Here is a 12,605-nt window from a genome sequence, read left to right as displayed (position 1 = left end):
GCCAGCCGTAATGGGAAGGCTCCATGGGCAGCTAAAACCTACTCCTTGGCATCCGCTGCCCTTTGTTCTTTGTCGGCGGGGATGAAACCGCGCTCTGTGCGGTGCTGACAAAACCCCCCTTTTCTTCCTGCCATCCTGGCAGCCCCAGCGCCCAGCCCTCGCTCTGCCCGGGGCTTGGCTCATGGGCATCTCCCCAGTGAGGTCTGGGAGCTCAGGGGCTGCTTCAGATGCATTCACTGGGCACTCTCTGGCTCTGACTGCCTCCCTAACCCTAACTCTCCTTTTTGGGGCTCCATAAGCATCCCTGTCACTGCAGCACCATGGCACTTGGTTTCCAACCCCTCTGAAACCCTAGAGCCATGGTATAAATAGCATTGGCAAACAGGTGGGACCGATGAAGCGGCTGAGTGACCAGAGCAGCCAGTAAACGCATGAAGACAATTTGGGACCTGTAGAAAAGGATGGAAAGACTCGCACTATCTTAGCACTTGCATAAATGAATGCCTGCCAGGTGGCCCAGCGGCTTGCCACCTTGTTTTATCTACAGAGACAAACCAGACTTCTCTTACTCCACTACCCGGCTGCAGCCCTGCCAGACACAGGCAGCATGCGGAGGGCTGTGCCGGCTCTGGGAGGGTACGTGATAATCCCCCAGAACACGCAGCTGGCCATCTGTCAACACACACATTTATTAATAAAACTGTTATGAGGGAAATGGCCACCAAGGAAGCATCTCCAAAATATCCCTGCCCCAAATACCATAACTTTTAATCTGGAGGGAGATGGAAAACCCAAAGTGACTTTCTCCATGCCACAGTGGTGTCCTTTGCCACCCCAGGGAAGCAGACTCGCTGCAGCGGAAGCACAGCTGGTGAAATGCCCTGCAAATATGGGCACAGTTAAAATGTCCTTCACTCAGGCAGCAATCAAAATAGGTACAGGTCTATTTTCAGAGCAACAAACACTGGGGTTTTTTGCATTTTCGCAGCAGCATGGGGGCTCAGTGGGGCCTGAAAGCCTCGTTTAGCCAAGAGCTGTTTAGCAAGCAGACGCTGATGGACCTTGACAGAGACAGGGGATGCTCTGCACCCCACAGGTCTGCCCCGTCCCCTGAACTCAGTGCTACGGCAGAGGTTTTCCCACTGCAGTTCGGAAACCTGCCTGTGGCATGGTAACCTGTGCACCCTGGCTTGTCCTCCTCAATGGAGCAGCACTGCTCTTCCAGCACCCTGCTGCTGGCCTCCTACCTCCAAGGTAAGTGCCCTGTGCACTAGCGACTGGCCAGGCTGGCAGAGTACCTCCTGGGGCAGGGGTCTGCCCCTGCCACAGGCACTACGACTTGTTCTGCTGTTGGTAACTTAATGCTCCTTGCACAGGGCCATGTGTGGTGTGAGAGCCCCGAAAATGCAGCTGGGGAAAGTGTGGGGCAAGGCAAGATGAAGGCACAGGACCCTTAGTTTGTTTGCAGTAGAGAGACTTGGGTTGCTTTGTGAGAGCTCCTAGCCCAAACTTGGGCGCCTGGGTGCCCCTGGACTGCAAGGTGGCAGAGCAGGGGCTTTAAGAGAAGCCACTGATACTGAAAAAGGCTTGGACAGATAGGTTTTTGGGGGAACAGATAACTGTTTGAATGAGGGTCTTGTGCAGTTTATGTGCTGCTACTTCTCTAGGGAAGGCAACTGATGAGAAAAGGGGTTTTTGAAAGGTTTAAGGACCTCTGGTTTTGTGTTCTTCCTTTTGTTAAGCTTGCTTTAGTGATAGCAATGAGATGGCCTGATGGATCTGATGGAGCATTGATTCCATCTCCTGGTTGCCAAAAGAAAGTCTGAATTTGAGTAAGATTTTATTGCCACTATGCAGCTTTGTAAGCCTCCTCCTAAGCAGTAAAGCAGAACAGAAAGGAATGGTAAAGAACAAACACATGAACTGTGCTTTTTCCAGAGTTTAAAGGTGAAGTTGTACAAATATCAGAAACTAATTAAGCTGACTGTGTGATATTTAGTTATCTTAGATCCTAGGAGAAAAATTGATTTCTGTTGCACTGAATTAAATTACATTTTCATACTGATTGACAGAAGCAGACTTTGCTTCTACTTGCCTTGCAAAAGTAACCATTATCAGACTTTAGTTCTTTAAACTAGGCTACTGAACTTTTACAGCGATGCTATTTTAGCACTGTATTGATGAACACTTTGTCCGGGAGTAACATTGGTTTGAAAGATCTTATACGCATATTACACCACTTTCTCAACTAATTGCAGTTTTCAAAAGGGCATTATTTTTCCTAAGCAAAACAATATTTTTAACTTGTACAAATATGCTGTGCTGTTACCAGCTTCCAGGTGCAGAAGCTTTTTGTGTGAGGGGGTGAATGCAAGTAACAAAAGCTTGTTTCCTTCCTTAACTGCAATCAGCTTTTAAAACAAAGTTGGTGCCTGGAAAGCAGGCACAAACACATGTTTGAGTTGCATGGCTCCTTGCACCTCCCCCAGCTGACACCAAACAGCCAACTTCAGGAAGATGAGCCTTAATCTCCTAGCTGGACTCATGTCAGCTGCAAGAAGGCTGCTGAGCTACCAGGGTCCTAAAGGCCAGCGGTGAGGCATGTGTGTAGTGTATGTGGGCGACAACACCTGCTTTAGCCCACTGACTGGCCTGCTTTCCTCTGGGGTCTTTCCTTCCATGACCCCTTCCACTGTAGGCTGGTGCAAGCATGAATTAATTAGACTGCTGTACAAATACATGCCTCAAATCATGACTTCTCATCCGATAAACCCCAAATTCAAGGATGTGACATCTACTACTGCTTGGCAATGGTGCCCCAGTGCAAGTATTTACTGTGGATCATTATTCATTGCTGTGCTTCAGAGGGAGGAAAAGGAGTGGTAGGTGTCCAGCTGATGGCCAGTCCTCTTCATTGCCAAGCTGCAGCCAGCTCCTGGATGGGATCTTCCTGCGTAGCAGCGTGGCACACGCCAATCCCCTTGCTGTGAGTTGCTCGTGCAGCTACAGAATTTGAGATGCTGCTAAAGAATAGGATCCTTGTTTCTGACCTCTCATTGTAAGGACAGCTGGGGTTTGCAGCCTCTGAAAGCCAACTCCACCAACAGTCCATATCCCTCCTCCAGCACAAAGGGAGAGGATGCTTGTACCTGCAAATGAAGTTGCCAGTGCCAGGGAAAAACAAGGAGGATGTAGTACGCTGCTCTTAAGTGAACCAGGAAGATGGTCCTAACTAAGTGGAAAAGCACTAAAACATTTTTGGATCATACTAAAACTGCTTTCCTACTGTGAGAGAACTTATCACCTTTTTTTTGCTTGAGGGGAAAAAATATAGGAAGGTTAATCTGAAAATGCTATCTTGATACCTTGATGTACTTTGTAATGGATGATCTCCTCTTGATCTTGTAAGACAATTTTGAGAATCCCCTTGATTCCTATGGAAAGCAGGTGCACCTGGAACTGCCCAAGGTCTCTGGTCTGAATAATTTTCTGCATGCCTGACTCCTTCCACCCATTCATGCTTCTCATGGATTCCTGGTGATCTCTGTAATGGAAATTGCATGTGGCATGTCTTTCACACTCATGGGCTTATCAAGGTAAAGCTGACAAGTTCTCTCTTCTCAGCCTCTGACTCTGCATGACAACCTGTAGTAAGCCTTGGCCGCTTCCAGACAGATGACGATTTAAGTTTCCCACAAGACCAGAGATGCTTTGTTACACTGATAAAGTGCCTGTCACAGAGTGCTGGGGTTAAGTGCTGCTCAAAATACACCAAAAGAAATGGGGAACTGGCACAAGAAATGATCATGTAAGGGAGAAAGGAAACTTCAGGCTAGACCCAAGCACTGTGGAGACCTTGGTCCCCTTATGGGGAGAACGGCACAAATTCAATTCAGCAGACAAGCTTTTGATGGTACACAAAGGTGAATGCACCCCGTTTTCTTAGGTCACAGCCACGTGCTGTGTCTACCTGGTTTCCGAAGTTTTAGACAGTTTTTCTAAGCACTGTGAACAATTTGGAAAATTGTTCTGTGCCCAGAAATCTGTGCCCAGAGTCTTTGAGACAGCACTTCTTCAAGAGCTACATTATGTAAAGTTGGCTAAAAACCTTTCTACTTATTTGGGTTATTGTTTCTAAGCACTGCAGAAAGAGGTTAAAAGGCTGTATCAATTTTCAGGCTGTTCTCTTCCATAAAAACCTGTCCTTCCTATCCCATCTTTATCCGAAATAATGTTCATTAAGGCAGAGTTCCCCTTCCTTTATGAAGACTGAAGTAAATGCTCTTAGATATCATCTGAAAAAAATCTCCTGGAGTCACTGAGTATTATGACAGAGACTTCTTACTTGTTTGCTTCATTCTTTAATTTTGGGTAGTTTACATCAAATCAGTGTAAAGATATTTCCCTTGTTACCAAAAATGACTTCAGTTCCCCTTCACACAGGAACTATAGAGACAAAAAGCCCTAATCTGTAAGACGCATTAACAAATGCAAGATGTTTGCAGATGGTGTTGATAAAAACCACAAGTACCGGCATAAGCAGAAAGGGTAGAAATAAATGAGGTAGAAAGGACATACTGACAATACCAAAACAGCCTTCAAAGATCAAGAGGTTGCGGCTGAGACAGACGAATAATGGTGGAAGTACAAGCTGCTGACGCAAAACCAGAAGAGAAATGATGGCTACAGAGATGACAATGGCCCTCCCCTAAGTTCACCAGCTTACACGGCCTCTGTTAGAGTGGATTCGACTTGCAATCTGTTGCTTTTATTCTCATGCCAACATTAGATAGATGGCAGGATGGCCACTGACTTTTCAGATGGGGGCCATCAGAAGGATGGTCACAGAGCAAAGCGAGCAGTCTTTCTCCTGCCCTAAACTGTCCTCCAACCCACCAGGGCCCTTGCTCTTACTCTGCTCAGCCAGTTTCAGAAGTAGTACTCAAGGACTAAATTTCCACTTAATATAATTGAGAAAGGCTGTAGGGCTTTGCTGCTATCACTGTTTAGCAGTTATTTTTCCTGAAGCTGCAATTATCACTGCCAATGCAATTCCGTGGGTAATGGAGGCAGTCAGGACAGTATATGCTTCAAAACCTCTCAGGTGCTACCTACCCATGACACTTACTTGTGAGGCTCCCGCTGAAACATTTTAACTTCAGATCCTGCTTGTTTACATTTGCCATTAAGATTCTGCATATAAAGAGCTAATAAATGTTTTAATACATACTTCATGAAGTCATAAAATCCAACAGACCAGCAAGTTGTTTCTACCTGTGGCCTGTAACCATCTGCAGCATTCGCTGATGTATTTATAACCATCTAGAGATAAGTGGCATATGTGATAACACTTCATACTCATTTATTAACCTCACATAGCCCACTGGAGAATGTTCCTTTGATATAAAGTTGGATCATAATTTTATTACTCAGAGGACATATATTAATTTCCACTTACAGTCTAGCAAACCTGCTACAAACCTTCTGATAGAGAAAAAGAAGGAAATACCAGGCAAGGACAATTTTCCACCCTTGGAAATAAAGGCTCAGTAAAGCAAAGGCAAATTTCTTGCCAAACTTACTGAAAGAATGAAAAAGTAATGAATTATCCGGGCAATATCTGGGATTAAAATTGCAAAATACAGGGCTTTCTTGGTGTAATTATTTTGTATGCCCTGCTTATTCCTACTCAATACTACAGTGTTAGATTCCTTTAATCAATTAAACAGGTACATTCATGATGCAAAACAAATTAAGTGGAACAACTTTGGACAGGATTTGCTTGTTGATTTGTCCTGCCTTCAGCCTGCACTGTGCTAATGCAAGAGTGCCATCAAGTGGTACAGCAAGAAAGAACTTGGCAAAGAACTGATCCTCTAGCTTAAGCCTATTAAATACAGGAGACCTAGTGTCCCCTGAAATGCCACCTTTTTAACCGTAAATAACAAGTGACAAATATTGATATGCCACCATAACACTATATATATATACATACACATAAATATATATATATGTATGTATCTATATAAAAACTTATGAGTTATCACTGCGTTTTCAATTCTGGTGGAGCTAAGCAGCAGATATTCCCCTATGCAGATTTTTTTCCCTGGATATTGCCTGATGCCAAACACATCTCAACACTGCCTGCTTCCTTCGATGAAAAAAGGTAATGCAGTTGTGTTAGAGTGCAACTCTAAGACAAACAGTGTGTGGTTAGCAGGTAATCACAGCTGTGTTGAAGCAGACATTTGAAATAACAGAATAGGAAAATGTCAAGGAAAAAGAACAATATGAGCAATAACTGAAAGATTGTTTGCAGAGCATCAGTAATTTGTGGTTAGCAACACAGAGACGTTTGAATCAGGACCACAATCGTTTAATTCCTAAAAGCGAACAAAACAAACCTCCTTTCCAAAGCAGCTTCTTCTCACTGTCAAAAGCACTAGGAAATATCCAGCTTCCTCTTTTTCACTAATTTTAAAGACTTACATTCAATACAGTTATCCATGGTCAGCTGAGCTGGGATATGTGTCTGTATTTGTGTTCTCACCCACAGCAAACCTCCCCTGGCAAAAAAGTCACAGGAGCATAGAGGGGGCCCTCATTTACTCCTTGGGGAGTATCTGTAATACTGGCATGCTGAAATATCCAGGTGTTGTGTTCTCTTTATTATCAGTATTTACATGGAGCTGGGGATAGAGGAGATAGGAAAGCAGCGGAAGAGAGGAAATGGCAATACACTATATGTCAAATAGAGGAACGGTGCTTCTAATAGCTAAGCGGCTAGAGGAAAAATTAGACTTTGCAAAGATTATAAGTTACTGTATTTGCATGCTATGTAATTTGTAGTCCAGGAAAAGTGGAAAAAAGAAACAAAGGGAGTTTCATTATTAGTATCATAAAACAAACAGTAAAATATACTGCACACTGGCAGACTTTCTAAACTACCAAGGAAGTGTGAGTGACAGGGAAAAGTTCATCAGAAGACAATGGCAAAGAATGAAAGGTAATTTAGTAGATGTGTACCCAATTACCTGGGAAAGCAAGGAAGGGAGGGAGGAACAGAGTGTTCACTGAAAATAAATACGCATCTGAAAGCATTCATTACTGACATGGCAGTTACTGTCTCCTCACTTCAAATGCTGTTGGAAAAGTAAACCTGCTGGTGGGTGAAGGTATGGCTAAGACATGGGAGGCTTGGAAAGTAGCACGTGAAAGTAGAGGCTGTGCTTTAAAGTGGCCACAGAAAGTGAACATCAGAACTTCCCAGCCTCTTCCAAGATGCTGCCTCCCCCCTGCCGCGGTGAGCAGTCCTTTAGTCCTTCTGTCTTGTCGTGCTCGAGGGCCTGCAATGCTGGTTCATGGAAAAGGCAATTTACCCTCTGCTCTTCAGCTCTTCTACACCCTGACTTTTTTCTTTTCTCTTTAAAAAGCAAACCTTAAATGAGCTTTCCTGTTCCCCCCAGTGTGGACAATGTGATGCACAGTCCTATACACCTAGATTGGCCCAGGCTCTCGCTTTCTGTAGAAGACGGTCTGAAGTTTGCTGCTAACAGCTCTGTATCAAAGAGGGGTCATCAAAGCTGAAGGCAGTGTTAGAGGCAGCATCGCATATGTGCTCATGGTCTAGCTATATTTGCTATAAGCCCTACGCTGAGCCTGCAAAAATGAAGGAAAAGACTCCAATTCATAGAAAGCTACTTCCCAATAATGTATTATTAAACAGAGAAGCTTTCAAGCATCTCTATGTATGTAAACCTTCCTCGGGGAAAGCGGGCCCAGAGTTCAGTGAGACGAATGGCCTCTACATAATAGGCTGAGCTACCGAGCTTCCGTGCAAAGGTTCAGAGGATCAGAGCTAATGGTGTTAGAAATCTCCGTGGCAGAGAAGTATATCCCACAGCAGTAGGATGAAAACTGCCCACCTCTCTTTGCTGTCTTAAAAATGATGAAGTTGACTTAGATGAGGTTTTAATTGAATTTACCTTTTCCTTTCATCTGCTCTTCAGTCTTCTTACTGCAGCTTGTAAGGCTTCTCCAATTTCCAAACTGACCAGGTTTAGGGCTCAGAAACAGAGTAAGTCCTGCATTTGGGGGGGGCGAGGGGGGCTTAAAAAACAGGGACCAAGTCCTGTGTTTTGGGAGTTTGAAACCAGAGTCATTTGGGCAGTTTAAGGTCTTGAAAACAGAGACAGTCTTTTATTGCTTGAAAAACAGAACCTTAGTCCTGCCTTGTTGGGACTTGGAACCAGGCTCACTTGGGAAGTTTTAGGGTTTGAAAATGGAGACTAAAAGTCCTGCATTGTTGGGCTCAGAAACAGATGCGGTCGTGAGTTTTTTAGGGGCTTGGAACTAGGCTCATTTAGCCAAGTTTAGGGCCCAGAAATTGAGACGAAATCCTCCGTTTTGGGGACACAGAGACGGAGGACTGTTGCAACTAAGCATTGCACTTTCGAGGCTTGAAACCTGGCTCATTGGGCCAGTTCTGGGGCTTGGAAAACAGAGACCAAGTCCTGTGCTTTGGGGCTTGGAACCGGGCCCACGCTGCTGTTCCAGGGCTTGGCAGCAGAGCCCCAGCCCCGCCTGTTTGGGCTCAGCCCTGGAGCCCCCCGGCCGTTCCCGGGGCGGGCAGGGCGAGGGCCCCGGGGCAAAAGGCGCTTTGAGAGCCGAGACGCCCTTTCCCCGCCCCGGGCCGTTCGCCGGCCGGTGCTCACCGGCTCGGTGCCCCGCTTCGGGCACCGCCGGACCCGAGCTGTGGTGCGGGACCCGGGCAGACCGTGCCCGGGCAGACGGTGCCGGGGCAGCCCCAGCACGCCGGCGGTCCCCAGCCTTTATTCGGTGCCTGTGCGGAGCGGCCGGCGCCGGTTACGTAACACCGGCCCCCGCCGAGCCACAGCGGCCCCCGCTGCCCTCCGGCCCCGGCGGACTCCCCGTGCAGTCCCACGCGGGACTTCGGCCCCGGGTCCCCGCTCCCGGTCCCCCGGGGCAGCTCCCGGCTAGGGCCCGGCCCCGGAGCGCGGCTCCTCCTGCCTGCGACGCCAGGACGGAGACAGCGCGGCCGGGCCCGGGGCTCCCGGCGCTCGGGGGAGGCCGGCCCCGGCGCTGCTCCGGGCCGAGGAGAGACGGACACCGGGACCGGGACCGGGACCGGGACCGGGACCGGGACCGGGACCGGGACCGGGACCGGGACTCCCCCGCCGGCCGCAGTCCAGGCCTGGGCCCAGGCTCCGCGCGACCCGGCCGCGGGCTCTGCGCAGCCCCAGGAGAAGCCCCCGGGGTGCGGCCTCGCCTCCCGGGCGATGACTCCCGCCCACCCCCGGGGCCGCCGCCGCCGCGGGCGGTGCCAGCGCGGTTCTGGCGGCCGGACGGGAGGCGCGTGCGCGGGGCGGGGCGGGGCGGGGCGGGGCGGTGGGAGGGGCGGGGGACCCAGGGCGCCTGCGCGGGGCGGGGCTGAGCAGGTTTGAGCCCCGGCGGCCGCCGTCCCGCGCGCTGCGCCTCGCCCGTCCCAGGTGGCGCCGCGCTGGGCCGGGCTCCCCCGGCGGGGGCCGGGTGAGGCGCGGGGGGCTCGGACCGGGGACCGGCCGCGCCGGGGGCGGGAGCGCGGGGAAGGGGCTGCGGCCCCGGGGGGGTCTCGGGGCGGAGGCGGGTGGGCAAGTGGCGGCGCCTGGGCGGCCGCGCTGCCGGCCGCGCTGCCGGGGGCTCCGCGGAGGAGCAGGCGGGGCTCGGGCGCCGGGGAATAAAGCCCGGAGGGCCGGAGCCCGGCGCCCCCCGCCCTCGCCCGCTGCCACTCGGGGCCGGGCCCGCCCCGCGGGTCCCCCCGTTCAGTTCCCAAGCACCGCCCGGGGCTCCCGGGCCCGTCCCCGACGGCAGAGTCTGTCCCCGGGGCTCAGCCGCGTGTTCGTGGGGCTCGGGACCCGGCTCCTGGGGCGGTTTGGGGGCTCAGCAGCACAGACCGAGTCGGGCGTTTCCCAGGCTTGGAAACGGAGCCCCGGTCCTGCACTTTTGGGGCTGGGAAAGGGGCTCCTGGGGCTGGGCCGGGGCGTTGGAGCAGAGCCCAGGTCCTGCGTGTTTCGGCTCAGAAGCAGAGACCAAGTCGGCTGTTCACGGGCTCAAATCCAGGGTGCGTGGACCCCCACCAGAGGTGGGGGTCTGGTTGCGTTGGTGCTCAACACATGGGAGGCCGGCATGCACCAGGCCGAATCAAACGTCTGAGGTGATTGCCTTTTTCCCCGGAGACTCTACTCACACCGTCTTCATTTGTCCAAGTCTCTGTTTGAGGTGTGTACAACAGCCGGAATAGTCATTAACTCATTAGTCCATATTTAGACAATGTACAGTTATGACAGTTCATATTCAAGTTATGACAGTGATTGATTTATGACCCTGTCAAAAGCTGAGACCATTTGAACAAGCACAAGCTGTAATTAACCAGAGCAGAAATGAACTGGAGCTGGAGCTGCAGATCAACTGGAGATGGAACCGAACTGGAGCTGCAAATAAGCTGGAGCCAAAATGAAGCCAGAGAAGATGAAACCCAACTGGAGCCTGGAAGCAAGGAAGTGCTGGAAGCAAGAACAAGCTGGAGCTGGACCTGAAACAAACCAGGGGCAGAAACGAATGAGCTGGAGCTGCAACAAACAGGAGCTGAAATGAGCTGGAGCCACAGATGAACTGGAGCTGAAACTAGCTGGAGCTGCAAACAAGCTGGAGCTGGACCTGAAACAAACCAGGGGCAGAAACGAATGAGCTGGAGCTGCAACAAACAGGAGCTGAAATGAGCTGGAGCCACAGATGAACTGGAGCTGAAACTAGCTGGAGCTGCAAACAAACTGGAGCTGACTGTGAGCTGGACCTGAAATGAACGAGGCCAGAAACAACCCAAAGCTGCAAATGAGCTGGAGGCGTCCACAAGCTGGACCTGAAACAAACGGGAGCTGAAACTAGCCAGAGCCGTCCACGAGCTGGAGCCACAAACCAATGGGAGCCATCCACGAGCTGGGGCAGAAACAAAACGAAACAGGGCAGAAGCAACCGACCTGAAGCAGCAGCTGAGCTGGAGCCGCAAAGTCCTCGCAGCTTCTCTGGGCGGGCAGAGCCAGGCAGGTGCAGGCAGGGCTGTCCCCAGCCATGTGCAGGGCAGGCAGCAGTGTCGTCCCCATCGCAGGCAGCCCGGCTTCTTCCTGGGGGATCCACGCCCCACGTGGGTGTCTCTGGTGGAGGTCGCTCCTGGCGTGGCTGGGGCTCCTCTGTCAGTCTGTCTGCCTGTCCCTGCTCAGGGAGAGATGTGGGACAGTCAGAGCTCCCAGTGGCACGGCACAGCCCAAAGAGCCCCCGGAGCTGCTGCCCCTGCAAACCCTGCTGCCTCCCAGGCATGGGCAGCTCTTCCCGGCCCCTTGCCAGCGCTTTCGGCAGCAGCTCCCCAGGGCCGTGCACCCGCACTGGGAGGGGAAGGAGAAACACCGGGACACCAGAAAGCTGCCATTTCTCCCCAGGAGAGTGCCAGGATCTGTCTTAAAACCCACCCACCCCGTGCAGCAGCAGCGGCACAGACTGATGACCAGCATCCCCAGGCTGGGGCTGGCACCGCACCAGTGCCACTGGGATCTGAGCCGGACCCCGCCAGCGCCTGCCAGCCCCGAGGGACATGCGCCAGCACCCGCAGCGACCCACTGGTGCTGCCCCACCAGCACCGGGACCCCTCCTTCCCCCCAGGGGCCCCGCAGGGAGCCCTGCCAGGGGACGGCACCCGCCCTCCCTGTCCCTCGGCCGCCACGCCGGCACGACAAGGGGCAAAGCCAAAGGGCCCCGAGCACGAAACCGCTCCCCGAGCTCCGGCCGGGCCGGGCTCCCCACGCCTGCTCAGTGCCAGCAACCCCGGGGCACGGCAGCCTCCGGCACCCGGCTCCCACGGCCAGGGACGTGACCCGTGACCCCTGCCCGCCCCTCTGTCCCCGGGGACCCCGCAGGGACTCGGCCCCTCCTGCGGCACCGGAGATCCCCCGGGCCCCGCCGGCACAGCCGGGCACCCCGCTCCCACCACACGGCTCTGCTCGGTCGCCGCCTCGGGGCACGCTCCTCGCCGGGCACGTCCTCCCCGCCAGCACCTCCCCACCGGCGCTCGTCGCCTCGGGGCCGTGGTCCTCGCCCAGGCGCTGGGATGAGCCTTCCCCACGCTTCGGCACAGCCGCACGGCCTCGCCTGTGCCGCCAACACCTCCCGAGGGACCGGCAGCACCGCGACAGCCGTGGCTCCCCGTGCCCGGCCAGGCCGGCTTCACCGTGTCACCGACGGGGCTGCAGGAGCCGCTGCCTCTGCTCCCACCGCAGCACGTTTTGAGCTGAAAAAGAAGGTTCTCAGTAAAAGCAGGGCTTTCACAGGGCCCAGAGCCACCCCCAGGCCCCGCTGTGGCAGCGCCCGACGCTGCTGGCTCCGGCCCTCGGGCATCGCCTGCGAGGGTGACGCCGGGCAGGGCTGAAGGCTGAACCCCGGCGGAAACCGGTTCCCCCCGGCAGCAGCTCCCACGCTCACCGGTTCGAGCTCTCCCCGGCTCTAGAGAGCCAGCGCCAGGCCAGAGGGGTCTGTCCTGCCGGCAGTGGCTCTGGAAA

This window comes from Mycteria americana, chromosome 4, assembly GCF_035582795.1.
Source record: "Mycteria americana isolate JAX WOST 10 ecotype Jacksonville Zoo and Gardens chromosome 4, USCA_MyAme_1.0, whole genome shotgun sequence".
In the NCBI taxonomy this organism is placed as follows: Eukaryota; Metazoa; Chordata; class Aves; order Ciconiiformes; family Ciconiidae; genus Mycteria; species Mycteria americana.
Note: the sequence above shows the minus strand (reverse complement) of the source record.